At 36.9% G+C, this 17,773-nt stretch overlaps 1 long non-coding RNA gene across 1 annotated transcript; it reads left to right on the plus strand.

Annotated features, from left to right (window-relative positions):
• Positions 1-22: 22 nt before the first annotated feature.
• LOC141948908 (uncharacterized) lies at positions 23-17,344 on the plus strand. Its single transcript, XR_012630590.1, has 3 exons — positions 23-202; positions 15,142-15,305; positions 17,058-17,344. It is a non-coding gene; the product is annotated as an uncharacterized LOC141948908 (long non-coding RNA).
• Positions 17,345-17,773: the final 429 nt, after the last annotated feature.

Below are 17,773 nucleotides of genomic sequence, written 5' to 3' on the forward strand. Positions count from 1 at the left end.
TTACACTTTCCTCACAGAAATTCCTCCTTACATTAGGGGAGATAACACCCTTTCTGTGCTTCAGCTGCTATTATACTTGCTTAGTTTCTAAATGTTTACAGCTTGGGAACAGCATTTCTGAAGGAGGTGGGATCCTGCTACCCCAGGCCGGGGAGCTGCCCATGTGGCTCCACGCTGTGCCAGACCTCCCAGCTCTGCAGTGGTGAGTTTGATTTCAGGTGTACTCATTTCTAGCTCTTTTTCAGCATGTCAAGGTGGCATAGTGAGACAGATATAGAATAGATACACCCCCAAATGTCCACCTTGCCATTACTTTTTGTATGCCAGGGAAATCCCCTCTAGTTTTCTACATGTACAGGCAAAATTAAACACAGGTTGTGACATTGATAAGCGTGGGAAATGAAGTTTCATACTTTCAGGCTAAGTGTAAATACAGGCTTACTTTTCAACTTAGCCAAAACCACTTCCGTTTCTTTCTACTTCTTCCCCTTTCCACATGCAAAGTAGCTCACCATCATTCCTGTTTAAGGACAAGTATGATGGGATGTCTGATCCCTGGGATAGGCTGTAACTGTGATGTGGAAACATGACTCAGATCAGTATTTTTCTGTAAAGTGGACACAAAAAAAAAAGGAAACCCGGGTTGATTTGTCTGAATCAGAAAATAAAGATTAGCCTCTTAAGCTAGCAATTTCCCATATTTTTATTAATATAGTTTATTCTTCAAAGAGCTGTATTAAAGGAATAGTAATTACTAGAAAATCCAATGGCAGGAAAACCTACGGATTTACCTCTTTTTCTATAACATCATGAACTGCTTTGAACAGTTAATTATCTATCTCTAAAATCTGTTGTTTAAACACTAACTCTGGACGTGTAATTAATGATTACATGGTAGCAAATAAACCAATACAACATAAAAATTTCTGTAAGGAAGAAGGATTTTAACCTGTATAAAAAGAGGCTCAGGAAGTGGAAAATAGCCTCTTTGCAGTGATTAACAGAGTTGAGGGGACTCCATTCAATCAACAAGAAAATAGGGGGATGCCATAGTAAGAAAGGCAGCGAAAGTAAAGAAATATTTCTCTACTAAATTTGTAACTGGCCTATGGAAACCAGGGCTGCAGGCATTCATGGAAATAAGTAGTGTTGCAGGAATTTTAAACCACTTTAATTTTATGACCAGTTATACAAGCTAAGGCAATGATACGAAGTAACCCTATCTACTGCCTCAGGGTATAAGCTGGGGGTCAGGAGGGCACTCCTTTTAATGCCCCAACATTACATGTATCTCAGAAGATTTCTGTTTGTGTTTTTTCTGAGTAGAATTCACATTCCTAGAAACTTTAGATGGTTAACGATTTGGGACAAAGAGTTTAGTTTTGTATTTAATAGAAAACATTTCCATAGAAATTCCATCATGCCTCAAAATGCAAACCAAAGGTCAGAATGGATTACAGATGTTGCCTTGATGACCTGCATGCAAGGAAAAGCCCTCTGCACGACTGACAGAGGCTGTGCTATTTGTGATACTAGTCCATGCTATTATTACTTCCAGTTTACAGGTAGGAAAATGAAAGGTGAAGGGAGGTACTCAAGGCTACACAAGAGGTGTCAGGGTAAGACTGAGAAAAGTGGAGTAATATATTGCCACAGTTAAGTATAAGTCTAACAAAATTATCAACATACAGCACAGGGAGGCAAAATACTTCAAAAATTTTATTATTAAAAGACTTTGCTGGCTTTTTATAGAATTGGTATTTCAGGAAGGTAGACTTCTTAAACTAGTATGGAATTAAACTTAGTAGGATTTTGCAAATGGCTTCCTGGATTGAGAATAAGAGAGAAATAATAACAGAGAAAGTTACATTAAAATAATACATTCAAATTTAACATTTTCTCAGAGTATAGTTAGAATGAACAGTTACATATATAAAGTATATATTAAGTATATAAATAATTGCCTTTACAGAAAAAGCTTCTCACATCTTGATTAAAGTAGAAGTTTTAACTTTTGATTGCAAAAGTCTCTAAAGAAGTTTTAAACAACAGCAAGGAATGTATAGTCTCAAAGCAATCTCGAACAGCAATTTTTATATGAAAAAAAAAAAAAGATTTTTTTCAGAAACTGAAAAATAACAGTCTCCAGAGTGAGCACCTACTCTTTAGGTATTTGATTTCAACATGTCTCAGAGGTCAGACTGGAATCCCAGGTTATTACTTCTTACATTTATGGAGAAGTTCATACATAAATAGTTGTTTATGTCCATCACATTTAATCCCTCCTTTTAGAAATGAGCCCAGAGGCTACCTTAAGATGCCTTAGAAGCCCACAGGAGGAGTGGTTCTTATTCTAGTTTTAAACTAGAATCAACAAAACCATTGTAGACTCAGACTTGTAACAAATTAGAAATTAGAAGTGCACTCTAAAGCCTAGCATTTTTCACTGATAATACAAGCTTTATTTTTAAAAAAAATAATATATTTAAGACCTCTGTTGTATTGTCCCTGATTTTTACTTTCTGAAAGTATATTTTCTGGTATACTGTGTCATTATTTGTTTTTTTAACATCAGACCTCTAAAATTATGTTTCAAATTGGTTCTGTATTTTCCATTTAGATGTAATGAGCACAATAGTACAGGACAGATTTTTGTAAATGAGTTTAATTTTGGACAACTTATACTTCAGGGAAACCAAAGAAGGTGAAGGCCACTTCTCTTATACATCCATCTAAAATGGATTTCCTTCTCAGTGTACAATGTATTTATCTCAGGTATTACCATAGTTTCAGGTATTTATCATGGACAGCTTTCTTCAGGAGTCTAAACGTTGTCTCCAAGTCGGACTGCCCATTATGAATCATCGCACTTAGAAAAAACAGTCCAATGGGAACCTAGTTTTGCTGAGGTATTATTCATGCCTTCACAGCTCTCCATTTTTCACCCTGTTGCTCCGTATGTTGAACTGGGCGGATGCTGCAGATGACACACAGGACTTTCACTTAGCTTTCAGTTTTATGTAACACACCTCTCTCATTGCCTCTGGCATTTATTTCTTTTATAACCTACAATATTCACATATTCACTAGAATATGGAGAAGATGTTACATATTCAGAAAAGATTTAATGAGCTAATGAATCATCACTTTACCTTTTGCTTAATCAACACAAGGAACCAACGGGTGTACAATAACAGTTTGTGTGCACACATCTTTATGCATGCACATACACTGTTGTATGTAGGGAAAGATTGCATACATGGAGTGCCATGTTTTTTCACAGGATAAATAAATTGTTTTTATTAAAGTTATAAGTCAATCAAATATGTATGTTATAAAAGCAAGGAAAATCCCTAATTGTTCAAGGAGTTTGTTCCTGCATAACTGTTGTGTGCATTATTTACTCTCATTGACTTTAAAATGACCACTCCCAAGCTTAAAATTAAGTATGTGCTGAATGTTTAGATTTTCAGAGGAACCAAAGTATTAAAATCTTCCTAAACAGAAAGCTAGTTCCAAGGATTTTATCTTTTGGAAGAATTTCCTAAGATGTATTTTACTCTGCCTGATTATATTTCTGATATCTACAAGAGTTTCTTCACATATGTAGTCTATTGCTATGTGCATATATGTTTGAAATATGAGATGCATCTACTATCTAAAGATATTTAAAAGTTGTAACTTGCAGAAGGAAATAATTTTGTGTGTTAAGAAAGAGGGGACCAGCACGGTCACCTAGCCTGAATATGTATACATTGTACACAAGTTCCTGTTGGCTAACAAAATGTCATAAAGTCTGCTTTTGTGTAGTAACAGAACATAATAAACTAGAGAAAGAACAGATTGCAGACAGCTTCTGCAGAGCATGTGATATGCTGCATGTTCACAGCATGCCCTGTAGTAGCTTGTTTGTATATCTGTACCTATAGGCAGTAGAATCCTTGTTTCACCTTTTGCTCAAACTTCATTTTATAAGAATCAGTCAGGATAGTAGAAAGAGAAAAAAATTAGTATTAAATTGGCTAAATTTAGTCTGAATACCATACAAAGCCTTCCTGATTAAGCTATATCAAAGTATATATAAGGTATATCAACGAAGCAGGGAAATTTTTAATGTATAACCAAAGTCTCTATAAACAAGAAAATGGTGAAAACCACTGAGAAATGAAAATTTGAAAATGCAGATTCTGATCTATTTGCATAATGTAAGGTTTTGAGGATGAAAATAAAACCCAACAGGCATAATGATACTTGTAATAAAAAACACAAGTGTGCAAATCTTCCTCTTGAGAGCGCATACTACTTCAAGTACTATAATAAAAAAGCAGTGCTGTGGAGCAAAATAGGAATGGAGAGACTGGCAGTTGAGGATATTGCTAATTCTACTTTACTCAAACTTTTGGGGGCATGATTCGATTAACATGAATAGAAAAGACGTGAGAATCTGAACATATAAATTGTCTTAAATTAAATTAAAAGTTTGATGCTGCCAAAAAGGACTTCTCTCTTCCCTCCACCCTTGTCCTGTAACCTTCTCTGCTCTTGGCTACGTGATCCCACTGCTTACCTTGAGCCACCTCTGGGACTCATCTGACTGCAGGTTGTTCAACCTGATAAAACAGCAAAAAGTTGCCCTTGCCCACCTTCCAAAGGTGTACATTTTTGCCAGGTTAGTGGGTTTTGTTGCCTGACCTTGAGATCAATCAGATAAACTCCAGAGGCAACACAAGAAAGATGTGGTAGTAGAGAAAATGAAGCTGGAAAGGAGGGACAGAACTGGATGCCCTCCCCAAGAACTGTTAATTTGACTCAGCCACTTGTCACCCTCTGGACTCCTTTAACCTGTAGAAAGAAGTAAGTAGCTCCTGAAGCAATTTAGAGGAAGATCTTACTCGTCTATCAACTACATTAAAAAATAAAGTGCTTACTTCCCAATTTATCTTCTTAAACTAAAGGTTGGGCTTCATGTGGTATAAATACCCCACCTTCATCTTCCTTATTCCAAATCCAACTTCCAGAGCAAGCTGGAAAATACTCTATGGCCCTTAATGACTTTTTTCCATTGTTAATCTTTTCTATTTGGCATCTCTCTCATCTTTCTGGTGACATTTTCTCCTCTCAGTACTCCTTTTGTTTACATCTCCAGGTGTGGGGCTTTTTTTTTTAATTTTATTTTTCGTTGAACAAATACTGAATCCAAAACACAGCACTATTCTAGCTACTAAGAAGAAAAATTAGCTCTATCCCAGCTGAAACCAGGACAACTCAATACTTATTTTGATGTTTTCTTTCAGTGTGTGACTTTTGTTTATAATTCTTCCCACTCCATCATTTGTATTAACAATATATCTTTTGTTCTTATTATTACTCCTCTTCTAGGTATAATCGTTAGCATAGTAGTGCTAAAAGGATTGTTTTGATCTATTAACATTCAGAAGAGTTCTAATTTGCTAATGTGCTAGACTCTGCAGGTCTATAGATTCCCCTGAAAATATGCAAAAATGGCATACATTCACAGGATGAGGAGCAGCCCATTTCCAGTGTGTGTGTGTATGTGTGTGCACAGAAACTATATTAGAAATCGGGAATAAACTGAGTTTCTGCTTATAAAATTCAGGGATTAGTGGTTTTCTTTCTTGTACAGTATAACATAGAATCAGATAATTTTATTATGGTGAAGCTTAGCTGATCTGGTAGAGTTTGGTCTATTCCATTTCCTTCCCTGTTTTACAGATGACTGAATTTTTCCCTTGGGATATGGATTGAAGTAAGAGCTGGTTTTGGCATTCAACTCCTTTCCCAAAGTAAGGCAGATAAAAGTAAAATTTACTATTACTATATCTCACTAACAGCTTTAAGGAAAGAACAACTTTGCTTCTAAATTTAGCTAAAATCCGGTTTAAAAAAAAAAAAAAAGAAAGAAAAAGGTGCATTGTGCAAAGCACTACTGTGAGTATAAATGTAAATAAGGCAACTTTGTTCCTGGCACATGGATATTACTTAATACAACCACAGTATCAAACAGAAAAGATACAGCAATAGTCAGCTTTCTGTCTCATGTTCTTAATAAAATGCACAGGTATTTATTTCATTTAGTATATTGCAATAGCTGTAGCAAACTAATTTAATGGAAGAAATAAGAAACAGCACAGAGCAACAAGTCTAGTATTTGCATACTTAGTAGACTTCCTGAAGCTGGAAGTAAACAGTGTTTCTAATATCAAAATTCCCTGCACATGATCTTCCTCTCCACTGTTAACTGGAAGTTTACTGTAAGCATCAAAGTAAAAAGATGTCTTGAGACTGGATTTTAAATTGAATACTAATTATTTTGAGCAGGATTTTCTAGGTTTAAGGGCTAGCGTGAAAGGCAGGTTTTGGCTTAAATAAATAAACAAGCAGCAAAAACTGGCATCTAGCTGGAAATATTGGGATGACAAGTGAAAACAACTGTGGAGGACCAGCCTGATTGAGGCCTGTAAATGTAAGGATGAGGTGGGGGCAAAACAGAAAGATGTTAACAGAACCTCTGACTGATTTTAACAGTGTTTTTGAAAGAATTTAAAACATAACATGTGTATGACTAGTGTATAAATTTGTTTTGCACACATTCTGATTAGTTTTGGTAGTGTTCTGGTTACTGCCAAAGCAAGAGCTGATTGTTCACAGTCAGTCCGCAGAAATGTTTAAGAAATCAGGAATTTGGACCATGGATGCAGTTTTTTCTCCCCGTGACAAAGACAGCTTACAAAGTTTGTTCACCCTGTACCTCTATCCTCATGCATGGTCCTTGGTGGTGATAGTACAACTATTTGTGAGCCTACATGGTTAAGTAGATCAGGGAAATTATCTGTGTTAAAAATAACCCTTATTCTTAGGGTAATCTTAACCCTTAATATCCTAAGAAAAAGGGTTATTTTTAACACAGATCAGTTACTTGATATGTTTCATCATGCAGCAGTTGTATGAACTGTTGTACCAAACCCCAGAATGGGGGCAGGGAACTCTTTAAACAGACTTTGCTACAGAAAACACAGAATATCAAGACAGTCCCTTCCTTCAAGCATATGAAAAGTAAATTTTTGTTTTCACATTTTTTCAGTGTGGGAATGTGCTTTATTATTTCAATGGAAGCCACTAGAAAGCAGCAAATATTTCAAGAATGGTCAGTCATAAATGTAACTGGTAAATTGACATCAAGATGATCAGTCAGGTAATTATAGTAAAAGAAGCAGAACTGGGACACTACTTGCCTGATTTTCTTACAGATACATTCTGTCTGTTTTCTTGGTATAATTGCAGACAGACAGTACACCTTTTCAGGTGTAGTTCTACATCTTATTTCTTTTCAGTGACCTTCAAAATTGTATCTATTCCATTCACAAATTTAAGCAAGTGCTTCATCGTCATCACAAATAACAGTTCACAGGTTTGAAAGGCAGGAGGCGTAAGAACAAATCATTGCTATGAGAAAGTTTCTCTAGTTGGAAACTTGTCCGTCAGTCTTAAAATAGGAAGTAGATTACAATCTGGTTTGTGTTGCTAAAAATTTTTCATAGATATTGCTTATCCTTAAATGTTCTTGCTGAAAAAAAAAATCTGTCTGAACTGGCCCTTTGATTTTCAGCATCAGCAGAGAGATGGAGCTTAAAAGATGTGGAAGTTAAATCTAGCCTGAACTATTACAGATTATATTTTATTTCCCCTGTAGACAGATTCAGCCTTTAAGAATGTAATTTACACCTCTTAAATAACTTTCTTATTTAGGTCTCCAGGGTAGGATCAAAAATGTGTATGATAAAGCTAAGTTACACTGTATTCTTTTGATAGTGAAGGCTACATGTATATACTAACCAAGCCTTGCAGTAGCTGGGGGGCAGGATTGCTACATTCTAGTAAGAACAATGCTAGTGGTTGCAGTCACAGAGTGCATTATCTTACCCCACTGCTGTACCCCTCATCTTTACTGGGGAGGAAGGGGAGAAGAATGGAGATGACATGCAGTTTTACTGGGAGTAAATGGCAAATTAAAAAAAAAAAAAAATTAAAAGGGAAATTTAACATTGCTAAACAAAAAAAAAAAAAAGGGACACAAGCTCATTTGTTTGCCGTTCCAGACCACACAGTTCTGGTGGGTGAACTCTTGCATTGCCCAAATTGGAAGGATGCAAAACCTTGGTAACGCCACTCTGTAGAAAAAACTATTGAACAATTTTCTGTTGCATGATCCCATTTGCATCCCACAATTTCATGAGAGTCCAGATAATTAATCACTTCATTTCCCAGATCTTGGATGGCAGACTTTCCTAGCAGTTCCTACCTTGTGAGAATATCCCAGCCTACCAGCCTGGGATATCAAGAAATAAGACGAACAAAGCAATGACAACAGAAAGATTCTTTAACTTCGCATAAATAATACTTTTGAAGCTTGTGTCACCCGAAAGCAATTTTGCATTTTGGATGAGACTGAATTAACAGCCTGAGGCTGCACTGGGTTTCAGAAACTCAAAAAAGATTTTTTTTTTTTTAGGAGTTCCCTGTATCCTTTATAGAAGTATAAAATCTTGCAAATTTGGTTTCCCAGTTCTAGAGTATCTCTTTGGTCCACTGTTTTGATTTCTTGAAGATGTGTCTCAAAGTAACAAGAAACCTTCATCTTTTTGTTAGTGGGATCAAAAACTTTCAGTGAATGTGACTGAACATACCAAACATATTTGCATGCTGACAGGTGGGGAAGCTGTTCTGCCCTTGGGGCAGGGTTGGTGGGTCTTAGGTTGTAAGTAAAAACATGTCTGTTGCAGCAAGTAATTGCTGCTGGGAAGAGCTTGCTTCAACAGTAGTTTTAGCCAGGCTAGTGATGAAGCTGGCTCTTCCCTCTGTGTCAGTTTAGGATGCAAATTAAGAGAATCAGCTGAAAAATCTTTTGTCAGAATCCTAACCAGACTGAAGAAAATGATTAGCACTTTTGAGAGTTTAAAGTTTCAGGTCACCAGAGGAATTATTAAGCTTTCCATTTTCACTGTGATGATCACTAGTTTTTACATGTGAACTAGTGCATATGGGCATAAAATGAGAAGAAAATTACTTAGTTCTCATCTTAGCTTTGATTCAGGACTTGGTTTAATGATCTGGTCCAGCCTACCTTCAGCTGGTTCACGAGATCTCCAGATCTGTGTATCTGCTACTGTCTCTACTCAGAGGATGACTGACAGCTCAGATTCACCAGCAGGCACTTTGCTTTGGATGATTGCAGTTGTTCACACCCATACTCTCCAACATGCTGGTTTTCAGGGGTGCTGCAGCCATTCACACAGCAGTAGCTGAATTTTTGCATATTTTTGGACATATTTTTCTATATTTTACAGCCTGCCATGTTAAAGAACACCAAAGTCTGTGATATTTATCTTCAGTGTGTTGGACTGTAAATTGCAGCAGTACAGCTACTTCATAAACTTCACAGCTGTTTCATAAGCAACTGTGCTGAACCTTTACAAAGAACATGGAGGCAGGATGCACATCAGGCTTAGCTTCTTTGTGAGTCAAGAACTGCAAAGCCACTCCCAGGTCACCTCCTAGACTGCAGTTTGTAGCAAGGTGTTCTGAAACTATGGTAGGTCAGGGGCTGATCCGTAGGCAGCTGAACCTCTATGCAGCAGAAATGAGTTATGTACCTAGGAACAGTATTTTCATCAGCATCCTAAGCTCATACATCCCTCTGACTATTTAGTTGTCTTCTGGTAATTCAGTTTGCTTCACGTGTCTCATCTGTGACATGGGCATAGGAAAGAAACACGCCTAAAGTATTTTGATTAGAAAATAACGCCAGTTCTGCATACTCACATTAAAAAGTATGTGGGTCACAATAGATTTGATAGCAGGTATAAAGATGGTAACATAAGGATATTTGAATGGTCAGAGCTTGTAAGTGATATTTTTATCTCAGTTTAGAAGAGAAAACTAGACAGATAATCCTGATGCTGCGATGGTGCTGAGTTTCATTCATTGTCACACTGATGTAGTACTATTAGTGGGATGTTCAAAGCAAAGAAAATTCCCAAATAAAAATGTTCTCTACATAACTGATATTTTTTCCTAAGCAAATAATGGCATTTTACATATGGCACTAAAAGACAAGATTCTGATTCTTTCAGTCATTTATAGGGATCCATACATCCCTTAGCAATGCAGAACAGAATGTAAAGCCCAAAGCCCTGCTGCCTGACTCACTGTTTTCTTGATCTTCAGTATAAAAAACTGATGGTAAAAGTTGAGTCATATTCATTTTTATCATCACAAAATAATTAGACATCATGGTTTTGTAAGTTTCAGAAACCAAAATTTCTGTGTAAACCTGAAGTACTATATATTAAATTTCCAAGTTAATATAACAAAAAGTTAGAGCACCAAGTTTATGCATGTAAACATAAACAGCAGCAACAATTAAAAGGCCCTTATAATTAATTTGATAATCATATTTTTATATTATTAATATATATTCAGTCTTTCATATGCTGAATATCCTTTGTATGTTATTAACTGTGCTGTATAAAGTGTATGACAGTTTTTTCTAAGACACTACTTGAGATCCCTGTCTTCCCAAGGTGATTATTTACCCTGGGTCAGGGTCCAGGTCTCTCAGGTAGCCTGGGCTGTACTCGGTCAGGGTCCAGTTCCACAGCAATTTAAGATGACCAGGATGATCTCTGTCAGCATAGTGGTAGCTCCATCCCTCCCATCCCCTGCTGTACACATCCTCTCCTCATCAACCACAACTTTTCACTACCTGATTTGGGGGTTATATTTGCTCTTATCAGACCCTGTCAGAGTCAACTGAGTCAGATTTTCCCACGTTTTCATCACTGACTTGGCCATTCTTACTGTAAATCTCCAAGTCATCTTTTTATACTACAGTAGTTTTCTGGAGCAACAAAAGTTTCAGTGATTGGTATTAAAGCAGTTTTCAGTCATAAAGCAATCTGTAAGTGGAAAGGGAACTTTCAGGAGCTGTCCAGGTGTTGCAGAAAGTGACACTCAGGGAACAGTCGGTGGCTCTTTTCTTGTAATAGACAAGAAATATATAAATTTCTTCAACTTTAAGTGTTGACCTCTGTTAAAGCAAATAAATTCTTATAAGCTTTTTAAAAGAATCTGAGTGAAAATTAATTTGCTACTAAAACATTTTTGTAGAAGGAACTGCTCTAAACTACTTTAGCTTTATGTAAAATCAAAGTAAAAAATAAACAATAGAAGGCTTGTAGATTTTTGAGCAATGGCTTTGATAGAATTACATACTTATTTTTTCCAATCTGTATTTTAATGAAAAAAACCTCAATTGCTTTGTTTTTCTCTAAATTTTGGATGTAAATTTTAGTTTGTGGAAAGAAGTCTTTCTGACAATATTGGATCAGCCTTCTGATTAAAGTGGCAGCTTTTTGGAAAAAGGCAAACCCAAGATTTTTCTTGCCTGCAGTCTCCAAAAATCCCTGATTCCCTATGAAAGAAGAATGTCAATCCAAGTGTTGTTGCCAAATTCCAGTATGATAATTACATTTCCTACCTAAATTCTCCCCTCTAATTTCAATTAGACAAGGTTTTCTCCACTTTCTATGTTAAGATGTCTGTGTTGCTGGTTCCCTCCCTTCAGGCAGCTGACTTACACTTCAAGCGTGACCACATTTCAGTGTGGCACAGGCAGATCCTGTAAACAGCGTGTGCCTTGTAATTGCTTTGTAAAACTTCCTGTGTCTGGACTGTAGAAATGAAAAGCAATGGAAAGGTGAGATCATGAGATTATGAACAGACAGCAGCATGGAAGTAGAGGCTAGTAAGACATAATTTCACATGATAATATTCAGTATTTAGTAGTATGATAGTATTCAGTATTCCAAATTTGAGAAGATAACAGAAATTCACTGAAAGGCAACAAAAGCCTAATAAAGAGCAGCTAATATGCAGACACCTTAACTTGCAGGAGATTGACCATCAAAACCTAAAAGTCAGTTCCAACAAGTTTTGACTAGTGAACTATCTGGCTAGCCGGGGAGGAGATAATAAATAAAATCTAGGCAGCTCAATCTTCTCTATCCCTACCCGAGGGCTTGCCTGCTCATGGGAAATGTCAGTTGCGTTACAAAACTATTGCAATCCACAATCCTTGGACAGAACAAAGATCATGGAATGTACTAGGTAAAATTAAAGGAGTTTTGCCACAGCTCCCTTTGATCCACTCTGACTGATGATCAGTGTTTGCTGTCGTATGAGGGTCTAATCCCAGTTCACGCTTTGCCTCTGGATTTTTGTCGAGCTGCTCTCTCCTTCATCCAGCAGTCTATGTAGCTGCCTCCCTGTAATATGATGTTCATAAGGAAAGCTGCAGTCCTAGGTGAAGGAATAGAAAATAATTATTTTCAGTGTCCCTGAATTCTAGCAGTGTGTGTTAAGAATAGCACAGCATTTTCAAGGTGTTTTATGTCCTTTCCTTCTTGTTTTCAATTCCTTCATATTCTTGCAGTCACTTGGAAAAAGCTTGTAATGTGTGTTGGATCTGAGCATTTTCTGATTAGTACCTTCCTGACAAACTTGTCATGTTTGATCCTGTGTGTCTAACTCCTGTGACACTGTCAGCATACCATTAGCCAGTCATCTTGCACAGCAGATTTGCAGCAGGTATCGGGTATTTGTGCACAGAAACAGAATATTATGCTTGCCTTTACTGGCTGAACCAAATCCATGGAGAGTTGTAGGCTAGCTCACATTGCTGCTACCCAGTGAGTAATGCTTTTATGAATAAAAAATATTTTATTATCCTAAGCAGGAATTTTTCAGTAATAGGAAGTTCCATTTTGATTGTTGATTTCTAATAAAGATTTTTCATTGCTAGAAGAGTTTCTCTGTTAAACTGGAGATGGCTAATGAAAGGCTTTTCATTTTTTTCAATATTACACACAAGATGCCACTTTCAGAGCATTTCTCTGAGCTACTATTCATGCTTACAAAACTGGTCCTAGTGAAAGAAAACAAAACCTGGTTTTCAGATGGAGAAGACCAAGGCACAGATGTTTACTGCTCTACCTGAGGTTCCATGTAAGAGTTAAGTGGCAGAGGAAATGAAACTGAGATTTCTTGACAGCTCTTAAATTTTAATGGTTAAAGGATTTTTTCCTATTATATCTTCCTGCTCGTTTATGACTGATTCTTAAGGGCACATGACCAATAACAGAGGTTGAATCTTAATTGCTTTATCAGCTTTCCAGAATGTATTGTGACAACTGCCCTTTTTAGTGAGTTTGGAAAACTCACCAAACCAGAGGGAGGCAGCTGAGGAAAGACCTCAGAGTTGAGAGAACCCTCTCTGTGTTCCAGATTTCCAGTCTTACCATATGTTTAAATGTAAAACTCATTATGTGCAACATAAGGTTTTAGGGAGAAAAATGGTAATATAAGAACTTGGGGAGAGTTCCAATGGTTGGAAGAGTCCCTTTTTAATTTTTATGGTTTTCTATGAGTAATGAATTTTCAGCTTTGAATTTTCTGACACTAAGTTAGGAAAAAAAAAAAAAAAGGGAAACCAATAGTCATGTCAGAACCAAAATTTGGAGGACAGCGTTTTTTGGGTGTGATGAACCATTAGTTGAGAGATTAACCAGGAAAAAAGGCAAAATGTAAGATAAGTACAGTAGGGGTTCCAACTCTGTTGAAGTGTGGATGAACATACATACTAGGTTACAGGGAATTTTGAGAAGTAGTCTATATTACACTCAGTTATACTGGATAATACTCTGAGAAGAAAGAGTTTCTTTATTTTTACATCAAAGACTCAGTATCAGAAGAAGATCAGGACCAAATAAGTAAATGTAATTCCAATTAACATAACAGAAGGCCTGTCTATGTGTACACACAGCTGCTCTATCAGGATTCAGGGTTCTAAACCATCAACAGGAAGGCCACAAGGGTAATTACAAAGTAATTCAGTTCTTACCCATAACAAAGGACCAAATATCACACTTGATTACACTGATCTTATTATACTCAAAAAAGATATGTAGATGAGTACTTCAGATTGAGAATCTTCTGTACTTACTAGTGTTGTCCAGAGAATCTGGACACCTGGAAGCTTTTTTCCTATACAGCTCTATTAAAACCTAGAGATTAGCTGAGATGGATGACTGTCAAGTTTGGAGAGTGCTGTTACCAATGCAGAGAGCAGCAATGCCTTCCTATTGAATTGCCTCATCTCTGATTACTGCACATCACCTGTCTGGATACCCAGAGGGCTTATTGCCCTCCCACCAGTACAGGAAATTGCTCCGTCCTTAGGCCAGCAAAGGAAAAGGTAAAGGGGTCTTACTATCCTTTGTAAGAAAAGAGGGGAGTAAGACAGGAAGAAAGGTAAAAGTAGTTACAATGCAGTTCTGGTTTAGGAAGCTGGAAGGTAAATTGAGTGATCCCTGCACCAGTACCTGGGGTATATGCAGGTTGTCTTCTTTGTTTCCTTTCCTAGTCAGATAAGGGGAGTTTGTATTAATCCCTTCTGTAATTTCATTGTGGGTTCAGGGAAACTTTAGGTGAAGACTCTCACATAAAATATATTCCCCCCATACAGCTTGCTCAGAATTGCACAGTGTGAATATGACATAGTAACACATTTATAGTAGCAGGTTTTTTATAGTAGCAAGAGGTTTAGAGAGTCTGAGGATTGCTTTCTATGACATAGAGAGTATTGGTGCTTCAGGCCATGTCTGACATACAGAAACATAATAAGAATTTTACTGATCTCATCATAAGAACCAACTTTGGGTCTGAAGCAGCTGACATATTTAATGATGTCCCCCTCTTCACCTTCTCAGTCCAAAAAACTTTTTTTTCCTTTTGTTTGTACATTCCAAACATGTAAACAATAGCCAAGATTTATAAAAGGTTCCCCAAAGTGAAAAAGTTATTGACTTTGTGCTTCCAAGGTTGGCCTCAATTACAAGCAAGGTCAGTGACTGGTTTTGATTCACTGTATCTTGATGCTTCAATGACACCTCTAGAAGAGGAAGCCTAAAGTTTAGGAAACTAAAAGATACGTTACTCTCATTGAAAGCTCATCCATATGAAGCTGTCATTTTAACTTTTTTTATGGCATATTATTTATTTCAGTGTCTGAGTGCCTGTGTCAGAAGTTCTTCAAGACAGCCTGAAATTTTCCTGGGTCCCTCACAGAAGAGAAGATAATAAAATAATCCGATGTTTTCACCACAAAATGGAGAAGTCATCTTCAACTTTCCTCAACAAATTTTATTCTCATATGACAACATGATCAAGTAATTTCATCCTGCTGGAAATAATCAGATTGATTGTTACCCTTGACCTCTGAGAGCTCCTAAAAAATTATCCTGAGCAGTGCTACGTACGAACTAAAAACAGAAATACTGGGTAAACCAGTTACACTGGTACAACTGGAGCCAGGTGATGAATTCTGGTAATCTCCTACCTCATGAGAAAACAGCACCAATTGAACATCTGCAGATTTTTTTTTATTCTGAACCTTGTAAATACAAGTTTCAGTTTCATTCCTAATCCAGATTATACCAGATTACAGTTCTGTTATATTTTGGAAGAAAAGATATTTCAGGAAAATAAATATGCATGTTAATTTCTCTTTGAATTAAATGTTAGTTGAGTGGCACTCTTCAGAGGTTATTGCATATAATCATTCTTATGGATTTTACTAATCAAAAAATTAAAGAATGATATAGGTTGGGAGGGACCTCTGGAGGTCTGTGCTACAATCAGGTTACACAGGGCTTGTCCAATAAAGATATGAATATCTCCAACATAGAGATTTCACAACCTCTCTGGGTCCATGTTTGGACATTTGGCCACCTCATGGTGAAAAATACATCTCCTAATACATCATCAGAATGTCCTTTTCTGCAGCACATGCCTCTGTCCTTTTACTCATCCTCCAAGAGTCTGATTCTATCTTCTCTATACTTGCTACCCTTTACAGTTTATTTACAAAAATTCAACATCTGTGAAATCCACGTACTTTGTTTTGATCTTCTTTGTGGTACAATGTTCTCTGTGGGCCAGGGATGTTCTATAGGGGAGGAAGGGTTACTGTGTGAATAGCTCAGTGCTGCAGATTTTGCACTAAGAAGCAGTATTAAATATTCTGATTGGCAGCATGGGATTTCTTTCAGTGGCTGCTTTCCTATGTGCTGCCTCATCCTGCTCCCATATGCAATATTCTTCCTTCAGGGAAGCATCAGCCACTCCAGTGCAGATGAATATGTAAAAGAATAGCAACAGGACTAATTTACTATCCAGTCGTTGAATGTGGATGACTGAGAGGTCCGTTACTACCCTTGCAATTTCATTATCTACCACACTGTGTTGCCCACCTTAAGTGGGTCAGATACTGTTTCACGGACTACTTCTGACACAGTATCCACAAATGAACTTCTAATCGTGTGTAAGTAGAAAGTAAGCAACTGGGGCTTATCATTCCAAGCAGTAAGCTCAGTTTTGATCTTCAAGGCATACCTTAAGCCACCATCTTTTCACCTAATGTCTCCTGAAGATTTCAAAAGGTAGTCTAGCAAGTCTTGTGACACTGGCATCTTCAATACCTAGCTCTTCTGACTAAAATGAAAAAACAGCTAAATAGACTTGCATAGTGCACTAGTTTTCCTGTGAGCAATTGCTGTATTTGGTAGAGTGTTGTTGTAGTGAATGGAATAGGAATTCCTAGACGACTTTCACATTAGTATATATCTTGGAAATCTTGCATCTATTTAGTATAGTAAATTTGTAGCATCCTTGAAGAATCAATACCTAAGGTCAAAGATAAATATCAGTATCAGAAGTTTTTTTTCTTCCCCTCACACACTGCACTTAAGACAAATCAAACACTGTGGCTATTTCTGCTTTCTTTGCTTTGTTTTTTTTGCATTCCTTGTAAGCCATTACCAGAATGTAAATGTTTTGGGATCAAATCAACTTTTACGGCACAGAGGTCAATGTTACTGGCTTATTATCTTTCTACTGTCTTTCTTCATCCTTGTTCATAGGTCAGCATGTGGTCAAGAACATCCTGACGGCACTGTGCAAGGTACGAGCAGGTACCTGCTGCAACTGCAGCAGCGCATGAAGTTATAGCCTAGGGTAGCTCCTATGGTGAACCACTAGAGGCTGCTCAATAAACGCAGCCCACAGCCTCAGCCCTTGAAGAGAGTGGATGAGATCATGTGTGCGACTAGAGCAATTGCCTAAAAGACAACATGTTCTTCCTGGCTGGGATAGTGAAGAGTTACAAGAATAGAGGTTAAATTTAAAAAAATAAAAATAAAATTTAAAAAAAAAAAAAAGATATTTCTGATATCTGGGTCATTTTATTTGCTGGTTATAAGCACTAACAGTTGAAGACAAGATCTTGCTGACTGATGCTATTTCTATTGCACATAGGCCATTCTGCTCAATGAAATTGAGGGAAAAACAAAACCAGTATGGACAGGAACAAGTTGGAACTCTAACAAAAACATCAAGTGATTTCATCCTTGGCCATCCTTCTCAGTAACTGCTTGGAGAAAAAAATGTGTGTATATATATTTATATAATATACATTTTTAACATATATATGTGTGTGTGTATATAAATACATATGCATGTTGTTGAGCAAAGGGTTCGTAACAAATCTGTTGATCTTTCTGTCCCTGTTTCCATCATTCACTGGAGTTTGTTGTTAAGCTCAGATGAGAAAGAGAAATTGTTTTCTGTTCACTGGAAC

This window comes from Strix uralensis, chromosome 12, assembly GCF_047716275.1.
Source record: "Strix uralensis isolate ZFMK-TIS-50842 chromosome 12, bStrUra1, whole genome shotgun sequence".
Lineage (NCBI taxonomy): Eukaryota > Metazoa > Chordata > Aves > Strigiformes > Strigidae > Strix > Strix uralensis.